This window comes from Ranitomeya imitator, chromosome 2 (assembly GCF_032444005.1).
Source record: "Ranitomeya imitator isolate aRanImi1 chromosome 2, aRanImi1.pri, whole genome shotgun sequence".
NCBI classification, from domain to species: domain Eukaryota; kingdom Metazoa; phylum Chordata; class Amphibia; order Anura; family Dendrobatidae; genus Ranitomeya; species Ranitomeya imitator.
The window spans coordinates 228,797,239-228,810,900 of NC_091283.1; positions in this window are offsets into that span (position 1 = coordinate 228,797,239).

Consider the following 13,662-nt stretch of genomic DNA (forward strand, 5'->3'; position numbering starts at 1 on the left):
TCCATCCATCCATCCATCCATCCATCTCTATCCATCCATCTCTATCCATTCATCCATCTCTATCCATCCATGCATCTCTATCCATCCATCTATCTCTGTCCATCCATCTCTATCCATCTGCAGCTCCCCAGAGTCCTGGTCGTTGCAGTAATGTCGCTCTGCCGCTAAGGGGAGTGATGTTATGTCTGATTGCACTAAAGGAGTTCACCTGACAAGGTATCACAGTCACACATTACACTTCACACTCCGGCCACTAGGGGGAGCAAAAGGCACTATGTATGTATGGGCAGCACGGTGGCTTAGTGGATAGCACTGCAGCCTTGCAGCGCTGGGGTCCTGGGTTCGAATCCCACCCAGGACAACATCTGCAAAGAGTTTGTATGTTCTCTCCGTGTTTGCGTGGGTTTCCTCCGGGCACTCCGGTTTCCTCCCACATTCCAAAGACATACTGATAGGGAATCTAGATTGTGAGCCCCATCGGGGACAGTGATGATAATGTGTGCAAAACTGTAAAGCGCTGCGGAATATGTTAGCGCTATATAAAAATAAAGATTTATTATTTTATTTATTATGTATTAGGCCACTCCTCACACTGGTAAAACTAGGGGTCGGATAGGAAGTTAGAACAGAATGCAGCATGGGAGAACTCCAGGGAGGACCTGTCAGGGGTGGGTTCCTGGCAGGTACCTAGCAGAAAGGACAGAAAGTTACAGAGCCGCGCCTGCACTACCTTGCGGCGGCATCCTAAGGAAGGACACGAAGCGAAGGATATTGTGGAGAAGTGAGAAACAAAATTGCAGCACAAGGAGATATCCAGTAGGAGTCGTGCCCCGAAATCGGCAACATCCTACTGAGGCGCGTAGCTGGTGGCCGGAACACCGAGGAAGTGACAGACTCCAAGCATTACTTCAAACAGCGGCAGGACAGTTGATTTTAGGTTGGCTGTCTACCTTACATCACTTAAGCAGACATAGGGGGCAAAGTTGGAGAGGGGCGTCTCTAGGGTCCCAGAATAGCTCCGAGCCTTCCCGTCAAACGGGTGCGTCCTATCCACACAATAACTTGGGGGACAGAGAGAAAGAGAAAGAACAGATATGGAAGTTGCGAGGACTATCCCGAATGCTCAGCAGGGAAGAACTACAACACACAGGCGCTAGTTGGTAGGCACTGATTTCCACCTGCAAAGGGAACTCTGGATGTGCCTTCGGACCGGCCGGACTCAGCCAGCCCAGTTAGCAATGCTCTGGATTGTGGATCTTGAAGTCTTCAGTAAAAGGTAAAGAGACTGCAACCCTGTGTCCTCGTTATTAACTGCGCCCCACATCATCGCCACCTACACTACCGGGAAGCCCTGGGGACATACTTCGCCTGTGGGAAGGTACACCATCTAGCTGACATTCCATCACCCCAGTGGAACCCCCTAGCAGCGTCGGTCATCCTGACTGAATACCACAGGTGGCGTCACGAATCTTTGACAAACTACATCATCCTTTCATTGGACGCCCCTTAGCAGGGTCACGGACCGGGTCCAGCCACCGTGACAACCCCAGCACCGAAACAGAGAGGAACAGTATCGAGTACACCGCGGCCCTGTGTCTGTGGGCGCTCCAACTTGGTGTCATGAACAGGATCGTACTTAATCCTGAAGAATCAGGTCATGTGTGCCTTGGAACTGTGATTGAATTGTGCTTGAACTGTGATTTATTGCAAAGACTGTGTATTGCTATTTGCCGCCAAGATTCCCGCCAAAACCGCCGCGCCACGAGGAGCGCAGGAGAAGAAGGAGGGCGTGCCATGCGAGGAGACTATCAAAGTGGCACCAGAAGCGCTGACCGCCCCCTCTGATTACTGTTGCGGGAGGACGATCTGCCCCGAAGCAGAGCAGAACAGCCCCCTGATTTGCAATGGCGTGAACCAAGACAAGAAGGAGCTCCACCCCCAGAAAATGGAGGAGCAGCATGTGAGTGCCGCCGCAGATCAGGGAGCAAAGATGACGACCAGCGGGTACCTGAATGACGACGAAGTGACCCATAACCACCACAGCCCATCGGAGTCGAACCAGGGCTTGCCGCCACTAGAGGACCCGGACCTCCCGGAGCCACCGGAGGAGGCGTCGAACTGTCCACTTCCGGGTGCAGAGCCGACAGCGGTGAGGAAGTGGAAGTCGGAGCTGTGCAGGAAGGTCGCACTGGAAGAACCGTGGTCTGTGCCGCAGCCGACTCCAGCGTCCTCGTCAGTGGAGCAGATCACCATCGGTGGAACCACATCAGACGCAGGTACCAAAAACGACCCTGCCCCACCGACCGCTCCCACTCGAGTGACCGCTCCCCGTCCCGTCTATGACGGATCTATCGCTGCCGAGGTCGTGGTGCCAGCCCTTTATGCCATGAAGGGGATACTGCCCCCGCTGCCGACGCCTATGGGCGAACTGTTGGATGTGAGTCACCAGGGGGTGACCTTCGAATGGGATGCTCCAAGGATACAACCAGACAGGTCCATACGGGAGGGCTCTTATGTCATCGGGCTCACTTGGGAGCAGTATAGACGATGCTTAATTTCACAATGGAAAGACCGGGGGCGAACAGAACGGACTGCCCGATCAGGGGTACAAATGCCCCTCTTCAACTGCTGCCCTGAGAGTGTGGTGAAACAGGGGATAGTACTCGCCTTCCAGTTGAGAAGGGGGTGTGGCTTTATACTGGAGCCAGGGCTGCCGACCGAAGTCTAAGTTACTAGCTGTAATGTGGAAGCCCAGTCCCACAGTGTACCGCCTACCCGAAACTTGTACAGAGGGGACCATGTGACCTACACCCACCACTGGAGTCAGCGAGGATGGTATGCCAAGAGAGTCACCCGATGCGAGCCTGTGGTGGCGCCATCTACTGTCACGACTGAAACTAATGACAGTACCCCTCCAGTTTTTAAACTCGTGGGTCCCAGTACTACTACCACTGCGGGTATCATCTCTCCTACGGAGTCTGCTACTAACCCTGACATCCGTACCCAGACCTCTAATGACTTGATTGTGCCTGAGAGACAGCCCAAAGACGTCAATACAGTATCGGATGAGAGCACGGATCCAGACCTTCCCCGGCCAGGAACTGTTCACTACCGACTGATGTCTTGTCACCTACTATAGAAACAAACCTCGGAGAACCGAAGAATGTAAATAGTTAACTGTTTCCTGCTTTTGCTACCTTAAACTTGTCCTGGGTTATTTCTTAAAGGGGTCCCTTTGTTGACCCGGGACCCCTATTGTTTTGTGTTTTCTTTTTGCACAAGTTCATCACTGTTCAAAAACTGCCGAATCATGGACGGTGAATGATTCACAAACTGTGTTGTGTATAGTTTTCACCTTCTTAAAGGAGCTCTCTATTGGTTTCACAAAGGCAGAAGACTTTGCGAAGAAACTGTTCCTGATGACGACGTGAAAGTTTCTCTTGTCTTAAAGTTTATTAGTGACTTGTTGATTGAATGCGCTACCTCAGAAAAGACTGATTTTTCCTCTTAAAGGGAATGTTTACTTGTTGCACTTGATGATGTTACCTTAAGTAGTAAGATAGTGATAATGTTTGCATAATAGATGCCATGTAGCTAGAGAGCAAGAAAGTGAACCCGTAGAGGTTAGTGAGTCTGAGAACCATAGAGAGATGGTTGCTGTGAACCAAGAAAAAGAAAGGCAGTAGGCCCGGACGAGTAGCCAGGCGGTCCTGCATCTGTGTGAAGTTAGAAGAAGTAAAGAGAATGTTAGTTTTGTACCATAGTGTTTTGTAGTAAGCCTTTAGTGGGTTCAGCCTATACGCCCTTAAAGGAAAAGTTAAATTATTGTTCAAAGATTTGCACTTAGTAGAATACCCGACTGGGTAATAGGGATTATTCATAGTCAGTAGATTAGAATGTTATTTAAAATGTTTCTGTTTGTAACTTTCAAATGACTTCACCTCCCATAAAGGAAAGCATTGTTATATTTACTTGTTTTAAGCATTCCAAAATTTTGTATGTCCTTTTCTAATAACTATTGTTGTTCTTTTTTTCCCAGTCCGGGAGTACTGGATTTAACCGGGGGAGAGTGCAGCGCCCCAGAGTCCTGGTCAATGCAGTAATGTCGCTCTGCCGCTAAGCGGAGTGATGCTATGTCTGATTGCACTAAAGGAGTTCACCTGACCAGGTATCACAGTCACACATTACACTTCACACTCCGGCCACTAGGGGGAGCAAAAGGCACTATGTATTAGGCCACTCCTCACACTGGTAAAACTAGGGGTCGGATAGGAAGTTAGAACAGAACGTAGCCTGGGAGAGCTCCAGGGAGGACCTGTCAGGGGTGGGTTCCTGGCAGGTACCTAGCAGAAAGACAGAACGTTACGGAGCCACGCCTGCATTACCTTGCGGTGGCATCCTAACGAAGGACATAAAGCAAAGGATATTGTGGAGAAGTGAGAAACGAAATCGCAGCACAAGGAGATATCCAGTAGGAGTCGTGCCCCGAGATCAGCAACATCCTACTGAGGCGCGTAGCCGGTGGCCGGAACGCCGAGGAAGTGACAGACTCCAAGCATTACTTCAAACAGCGGCAGGACAGTTGATTTTAGGTTGGCTGTCTACCTTACATCACCTAAGCAGACATAGGGGGCAAAGTTGGAGAGGGGCGTCTCTAGGGTCCCAGAATAGCTTCGAGCCTTCCCGTCAAACGGGTGCGTCCTATCCACACAATAACTTGGGGGACGGAGAGAAAGAGAAAGAACAGATACGGAATTTGTGAGGACTATCCCGAATGCTCAGCAGGGAAGAACTACAACACACAGGCGCTAGTTGGTAGGCACTGATTTCCACCTGCAAAGGGAACTCTGGATGTGCCTTCGGACCGGCCGGACTCAGCCAGCCCGGTTAGCAGTGCTTCTACAGGACAAAGAACTTTTTTGCAAGATATGCAAAACTTTATAGAACAAATTATATAGACATCTGTGCAAGTCCTGCATGAAAACCGCTTCTGAAGAGGAGCGCAACAACGTCTTGGAGGAAGCAAAGAGCAAACAGCAGAATATAATTAAACTAGATGGTGGCCCAATTCTAACGCATCAGGTATTCTAGAATATGCATGTCCACGTAGTATAGTGCCCAGCCACGTAGTATATTGCCCAACCACGTAGTATATTGCCCAGTCACGTAGTATATTGCACAGTCACGTAGTATATCGCCCAGTCACGTAGTATATTGCCCAGCCACATAGTATATTGCCCAGCCACATAGTATATTGCCCAGTCACGTAGTATATTGCCCAGTCACGTAGTATCAATACAGTCACGTAGTATATTGCCCTGCCACGTAGTATATTGCCCAGTCACGTAGTATATTGCCCAGTCACGTAGTATATTGCCCAGCCACGTAGTATATTGCACAGCCCACGTAGTATATTGCCCAGCCAAATAGTATATTGCCCAGCCACGTAGCATATTGCCCAGCCATGTAGTATATTGCCCAGTCACGTAGTATATTGCACAGCCCACGTAGTATTTTGCCCAGCCACGTAGTATATATTGCCCAACCACGTAGTATATTGCCCAGCCACGTAGTATATTGCCCAGCCACGTAGTATACTGCCCAGCCACGTAGTATACTGCCCAGCCACGTAGTATACTGCCCAACCACGTAGTATATTGCCCAGCCACGTAGTATATTGCCCAGCCACGTAGTATACTGCCCAGCCACGTAGTATACTGCCCAGCCACGTAGTATATTGCCGAGCCACGTAGTATGTTGCCCAGTCACGTAGTATATTGCACAGCCCACGAAATATATTGCCCAGTCACGTAGTATATTGCGCAGCCCACGTAGTATATTGCCCAGCCACATAGTATATTGCCCAGGCACGTAGTATATTGCCCAGCCACGTAGTATTTTGCCCAGCCACATAATATATTGCCCAGGCACGTAGTATATTGCCCAGCCACATAGTATACTGCCCAGCCACGTAGTATATTGCCGAGCCACGTAGTATATTGCCCTGTCATGTAGTATATTGCACAGCCCACGTAATATATTGCCCAGTCACATAGTATATTGCGCAGCCCACGTAGTATATTGCCCAGCCACATAGTATATTGCCTAGTCACATAGTATATTGCCCAGCCACGTAGTATATTGCCCAGCCACGTAGTATATTGCCCAGTGACAAAGTATATTGCCCAGTCACGTAGTATATTGCCCAGTGAAGTAGTATATTGCCCAGTGACGTAGTATATTGCCCAGTGAAGTAGTATATTGCCCAGTGACGTAGTATATTGCCCAGTGACATAGTATATTGCCCAGTCACGTAGTATATTGCCCAGTGAAGTAGTATATTGCCCAGTGACATAGTATATTGCCCAGTGACGTAGTATATTGCCCAGTCACGTAGTATATTGCCCAGGTACGTAGTATATTGCCCAGTGACGTAGTATATTGCCCAGTGACATAGTATATTGGCCAGTCACTTAGTATATTGCCCAGTTACGTAGTATATTGCCCAGTGATGTAGTATACAGCACAGAGCCACATAGTTTATTGCACAGCGAAGTAGTATACAGCACAGAGCCACGTAGTATATTGGCCAGCCAGGTTTGTCACATGTTAAAAAAATAAAAAATAAACATATACTCACCTTTCCGAGGGCCCCTTGTAGTCCACGCCAGCTTCCGATCCCAGGGTTGGTATGAGCGCAGGGCCTGTGATGACGTCGCGGTCACATGACCGTGACGTCTTGGCAGGTCCTTCTCCCATACCATCTTTGCCACCGGAACCTGCAACGGAAGATGGCGGCCGGCGCGAGCGACTACGGAGGGTGAGTATAGCAGGTTTTTTTTATTATTATTATTTTTAACATTACATTTTTTACTATTGAAGCCGCATAGGCAGCGTCAATAGTAAAAAGTTGGGGACACACAGGGTTAATAGCGGCGGTAACGGAGTGCGTTACCCGCGGCATAACGCAGTCCGTTACCGCCGGCATTAACCCTGTGTTAGCGGTGACCAGAGAGGAGTAGGCGGGCGACAGGCACTGACTACGGGGAGTAAGGAGCAGCCATTTTCTTCCTGACTGTGCCCGTCGCTGATTGGTCGCGGCAGCTATGAAAGGCAGCTGGCGAGACCAATCAGCAAATGAATAACCGTGACAGAAGGACAGACAGAAAGACGCTCCCGGGACCGCTCCATTGCAAGCGGCAGCTTCCGGTCCCAGGGCTGGTGTGAGCAGGACCTATGATGACGTCGCGGTCACTTGACAGGTCCTTGCCGCACACCATGCATGTAAAGAAGCTGCGGAGACACCATCACGTGTTTCTCGACGCAAGCAGTGAATAGCCAGGCCTTTCCCCGGGAAGGAACAACCACGGGAAGGGCAGCATCCTTCCCGTGGTTGTTCCTTCCCGGGGAAAGGCCTGGCTATTCACTGCTTGCGTCGAGAAACACGTGATGGTGTCTCCGCAGCTTCTTTACATGCATCTGCATATTTCCCATAAGGGATGGGGGCAGTCTTCTGGAATCACTGCGTTGAGAAACACATGATGGTGTCTCCGCGGTGTTGGATGTTTTGGTCTCCCCGAGGCCAATCATCTGTGCCTTTACTTGCCGCACACCAGCCCTGGGACGAGACCGGAAGCTGCCGCTTGCAATGGAGCGGTCCCGGGAGCATGGCGAGGAGCAGGAAAGGCGGCGGAGGGTGAGTATTGCAGGTTTTTTTTTTTTTATTATTATTTTTAACATGACCTATTTTTACTATTGATGCTGCATAGGCAGCATCAATAGTAAATAGTTGGGGACACACAGGGTTAAAAGCAGCGGTAACGGAGTCCGCTACACCACGGGCCGTTACCGCTGCCATTAACCCTGTGTGAGCAGTGGGGATTACGGAGCGGGCGCCGGGCAGTGAGTGCAGGGTAGTAGGGGAGGGACTAATCGGACTGTGGCCGTCGCTGATTGGTTGCGGCAGCCATGAAAGGCAGCTGCCGAGACCAATCAGCGAACGAATAACCGTGACAGAAGGACAGACAGACGGAAGTGACCCTTAGACAATTATGTTTATAGATTGCTTCCATTAATTTTGGAGATTTATAACAAACCCCTATCAGTAATTTATTAATTTTTCCCCCTCCCCTTATCTCCACCCACAGTGATTCTACATTTTCATTAAATTCACCTGGCATTCTCCAGCACTATGTGTACTATTTATATGGGCACTGGATGGCATTCTCCAGCACTATATGTACTATTGGTGTGGGCACTGAATGGCATTCTCCAGAACTATGTGTACTATTTATATGGGCACTGGATGGCATTCTCCAGGACTATAAGTACTATTGTTTTGGGCAGTATATGGCATTCTCCAGCTCTATGTGTACTGTTTGTGTGGGCACTGGATGGCATTCTCCAGAACTATGTGTACTCTTTATATGGGCCATGGATGGCATTCTCCAGCAATATGTGTGCTACTTACATGGGCATTGGATGGCATTCTCCAGTACTATGTGTTCTATTTGTGTGGGCACTGGATGGCATTCTCCAGCACTATGTGTGCTATTTATATGGGCATTGGATGGCATTCTGCAGCACCATGTGTGACTCCACAACTGGCTAACGAGCATTATAAAGTACTAGATGGTTGCCCGATTCTAACGCATCGGGTATTCTAGAATATGCATGTCCACGCAGCCACGTAGTATACTGCCCAGCCACGTAGTATATTGCACGGCCACGTAGTATACAGCACAGAGCCACATAGTATAGTGCCCAGCCACGTATGTCACCGGTTAAAAAATAAAAAATAAACATACTCACCTTGTGATCCGAGGGCCCCTTGTAGAAAAAGAGCGCGATCTGCGCTATTCCACGGATTATCGCTGGCGGCGGCCATCTTCCGGAGGTTGCGCGTGCGCAGGTGGTAGTGCTCGGCTTCCCGGGGCTTCAGGAAAATGGCCGCGGGATGCCGCGCATGCACAGATGGAGATCGCGGCGGCCATTTTCCTGAAGCCGAGTTCCATTGCAAGTCCCAGGGCTGGTGTGAGCAGGACCTATGATGACGTCGCGATCACATGACCATGATGTCACGGCAGGTCCTTGCCGCACACCAGCCCTGGGACCGCAAGCTGCCGCTTGCAATAGAGCGGTCCCGGGAGTGTGGCGAGGAGCGAGAAAGGCGGCGGAGGGTGAGTATAGCAGGTTTTTTGTTTTTTTTTACTATTTTTAACATGCCCTATTTTTACTATTGATGCTGCATAGGCAGCATCAATAGTAAACAGTTGGGGACACACAGGGTTAAAAGCAGCGGTAACGGAGCGCGTTACACCGCGAGCCGTTACCGCTGCCATTAACCCTGTCTGAGCGGTGGGGATTACGGAGCGGGCGCCAGGCAGTGCGTGCAGGGGAGTAGAGGAGGGACTAATCGGACTGTGGCCGTCGCTGATTGGTCGCGGCAGCCATGACAGGCAGCTGCCGAAACCAATCAGCGAACGAATAACCGTGACAGAAGGACAGACAGACAGACGGAAGTACCCCTTAGACAATTATGTATATAGATGTCCCGTTAGCCATTTGTAGCGAAACAGTGAAGACGATGGCATTCTCCAGCACTATGTGTGCTATTTATATGGGCAATAGATGGCATTCTCCAGAACTATGTACTATTTATATGGGCATTGGATGGCATTCTCCAGCTCTATGTGTACTGTTGGTGTGGGCACTGGATGGCATTCTCCAGAACTATGTGTACTATTTATATGGGCAATGGATGGCATTCTCCAGCACTATATGTACTATTGTTGTGGGCAGTGGATGGCATTTTCCAGAACTATGTGTGCTATTTATATGAGCATTGGATGGCATTCTCCAGCACTATATGTACTATTGTTGTGGGCAGTGGATGGCATTCTCCAGCACTATGTGTGCTATTTATATGAGCATTGGATGGCATTCTCTAGCACTATGTGTGCTATTTATATGGGCAGTGGTTGGCATTCTCCAGCACTATGTGTACTATTGGTGTGGGCACTGGATGGCATTCTCCAGCATTATGTGTACTATTTATATGGGCAGTGGATGGCATTCTGCAGCACCATGTGTGACTCCAGAACTGGCTAACGAGCACCTATAAGCCAGTTGTGGAGAAACATTGAAGACTACTAGTGTTGAGCGATACCTTCCGATATCGGAAAGTATCGGTATCGGATTGGATTGGCCGATATTCAAAAAATATCGGATATCGCCAATACCGATACCCGATCCCAATGCAAGTCAATGGGACCAAAATATCGGAATTAAAATAAACCCTTTCTTTCCTTGTAGGTTCATTCTACATGAAGGAAAACAACTAAGAATAATGCAGGATGTATTTGGGGAGGTGGCGGAGACATTAAAGTCATAGAGGTTTAGCCCAATCAAATAGAATAGCATTATTTTTTATTTTTTTTTAAAGACGTTCGGAGTGACAAAGATATTGACTATGTAATTTTTTTTTTTGTCAGATATTGATGTTTCACTATTCCACGCCCTTCCCCTTCTTTTTTTTTTACTTTTCCCACACTTTCATCTTCTTCATCATCAGCATCTTTGACATCAACTTCTTCACCTTATTCATCTTCTTCTTCATCTTCTACCTATTTTTTTTTTATTACATTCTTCATATTTATTTTATTCAACTATTATTATTCTTCCTATTCTACTTCTTCATCATATTCTCATTTGTGACAGGCATTCCCGTAGTTGTTATCTATAAAAGTTTGAAGATTACACCTTCCGTTCTGCCAGTCACAAAAGTTACATTTGTCCGCGTTCAGTTTGGCCTGCAGCATCAGGCTTTATCCAGGGGCACCACGAGGAGGAACGGACTCACCCCCATACACTGCTTAGTCTTCTTCTGCATATAATTTAGATAATATCTTTTGCTCTGATATTAAGTGTTATGCTTAATGTTCTTCTGCTCTTTGTTCTGCAGCCTCTTGTTCTTCTGCTTCTCGGTCTTCCATGTCGTCGTCTCCAGGGTCGTCGTCTCCAGGGTCGTCGTCTCCGCCATCGTCGTCTCCGCCGTCGTCGTCGTCGTCATCGGGGTGGTCTTCAGGGTCGTCATCTCCAGGGTCGTCGTCATCTCAGTGGTTGTCGTCTCTGGTGTCGTCGTCATCTTAGGGGTCGTCTTCCAGGTCGTCGTCTTTAGGGTCTTCAACTTGGAAATGTAGCAGAAGGTACAAGAAGGCTGAGAAAATGCCAAGAACCAGCTGATGGAACTGGAACTCGGATGGCTACCCGAAGGTCCAAGAGCCAATGGAACTACCGAGGACCAGCTGACGATACTGGAACCCAGTTACTAAGCAGGAGGTACCCGTGCTAAAAAGCACTACCAAGGACCGCCTGACGTTGGCGGAACTCGGATACCCAGAAGGAGGCACCTAAGCCAAAAGCTCTGCCCGGAAACAGCTGACGTTACTGGAACCAGGATGGGGAGCAGAAGGTACAAGAGCAAAAGACACTGCCGAGAACCAGCTGACGGTACTGGAACCGGATGGGTAGCCGAAGGTCCAAGAGCCAATGGAACTACCGAGGACCAGCTGACGTTACTGGAACCCGGTTACTAAGCAGGAGGTACCCGTGCCTGAAAGCACTACCAAGGACCACCTGACGTTGGTGGAACTCGGATACCCAGAAGGAGGCACCTAAGCCAAAGGCTCTGCCCGGAAGCAGCTGATGGTACTGGAACCAGGATGGGGAGCAGAAGGTACAAGAGCAAAAGACACTGCCGAGAACCAGCTGACGGTACTGGAACCCGGATGCGTTGGCCAACTGTGCAAGAGCCAATGGCACGACCGAGGACCAACTGACGGTGCTGGAACCCGGTTACAAAGCTGTAGGTACCCGCACTTAAAAGCACTACCAAGGACCGCCTGGCGTTGGCGGAACTCGGATACCCAGAAGGAGGCACCTAAGCCAAAGGCTCAGCCCGGAACCAGCTGACGGTGCTGGAACCAGGATGTGGACCAGAAGGTCCACAGGAGAGGAGAGAACAGCTAGGCCGCGAGGCTGCCGCAGTTACCGAACACCAACAGTCCTACAGGGGGAGCTTGGCCTACTGGCACTACAGAACCAGCCTTGATTGCCAATTCCCGCAGCCCACATAGGAAGCTCCTAAACTGGAGGCACCATGGAGTTGGCTAACCCGACCGCAACACGACGGGGCAACGCATAGGCGTCTCAGTGAGCTTGACACTACCCGGAACCAGCTGACGGTGCTGGAACCAGGCTGGGCACGAGGGAGTACTCGTGACAAAAACACTGCCGAGAACCAGCTGACGGTACTGGAACCCGGATGCGTTGCCCAAGTGTGTAAGAGCCAATGGCACCGAGGACCAGCTGACGGTGCTGGAACCCGGTTAGTAAGCTGTAGGTACCTGCGCTTAAAAGCACTACCAAGGACCGCCTGGCGTTGGCGGAACTCGGATACCCAGAAGGAGGCACCTAAGCCAAAGGCTCAGCCCTGAACCAGCTGACGGTGCTGGAACCAGGATGTGGATCAGAAGGTCCACAGGAGAGGAGAGAACAGCTAGGCCGCGAGGCTGCCGCAGTTACCGAACACCAAAAGTCCTACAAGGGGAGCTTGGCCTACTGGCACTACAGAACCAGCCTTGATTGCCAATTCCCACAGCCCACATAGGAAGCTCCTAAACTGGAGGCACCATGGAGTTGGCTAACCCGACCGCAACACGACGGGGCAACGCATAGGCGTCTCAGTGAGCTTGACACTACCCGGAACCAGCTGACGGTGCTGGAACCAGGCTGGGCACGAGGGAGTACCCGTCACAAAAACACTGCCGAGAACCAGCTGACGGTACTGGAACCCGGATGCGTTGCCCAAGTGTGCAAGAGCCAATGGCACCGAGGACCAGCTGACGGTGCTGGAACCCGGTTAGTAAGCTGTAGGTACCCGCGCTTAAAAGCACTACCAAGGACTGCCTGGCGTTGGCGGAACTCGGATACCCAGAAGGAGGCACCTAAGCCAAAGGCTCTGCCCGGAACCAGCTGACGGTGCTGGAACCAGGATGTGGACCAGAAGGTCCACAGGAGAGGAGAGAGCAGCTAGGCCACGAGGCTGCCGCAGTTACCGAACACCAACAGTCCTACAGGGGGAGCTTGGCCTACTGGCACTACAGAACCAGCCTTGATTGCCAATTCCCGCAGCCCACATAGGAAGCTCCTAAACTGGAGGCACCATGGAGTTGGCTAACCCGACCGCAACACGACGGGGCAACGCATAGGCGTCTCAGTGAGCTTGACACTACCCGGAACCAGCTGACGGTGCTGGAACCAGGCTGGGCACGAGGGAGTACCCGTGACAAAAACACTGCCGAGAACCAGCTGACGGTACTGGAACCCGGATGCGTTGCCCAAGTGTGCAAGTGCCAATGGCACCGAGGACCAGCTGACGGTGCTGGAACCCGGTTACTAAGCTGTAGGTACCCGCGCTTAAAAGCACTACCAAGGACCGCCTGGCGTTGGCGGAACTCGGATACCCAGAAGGAGGCACCTAAGCCAAAGGCTCTGCCCGGAACCAGCTGACGGTGCTGGAACCAGGATGTGGACCAGAAGGTCCACAGGAGAGGAGAGAGCAGCTAGGCCGCGAGGCTGCCGTAGTTACCGAACACCAAA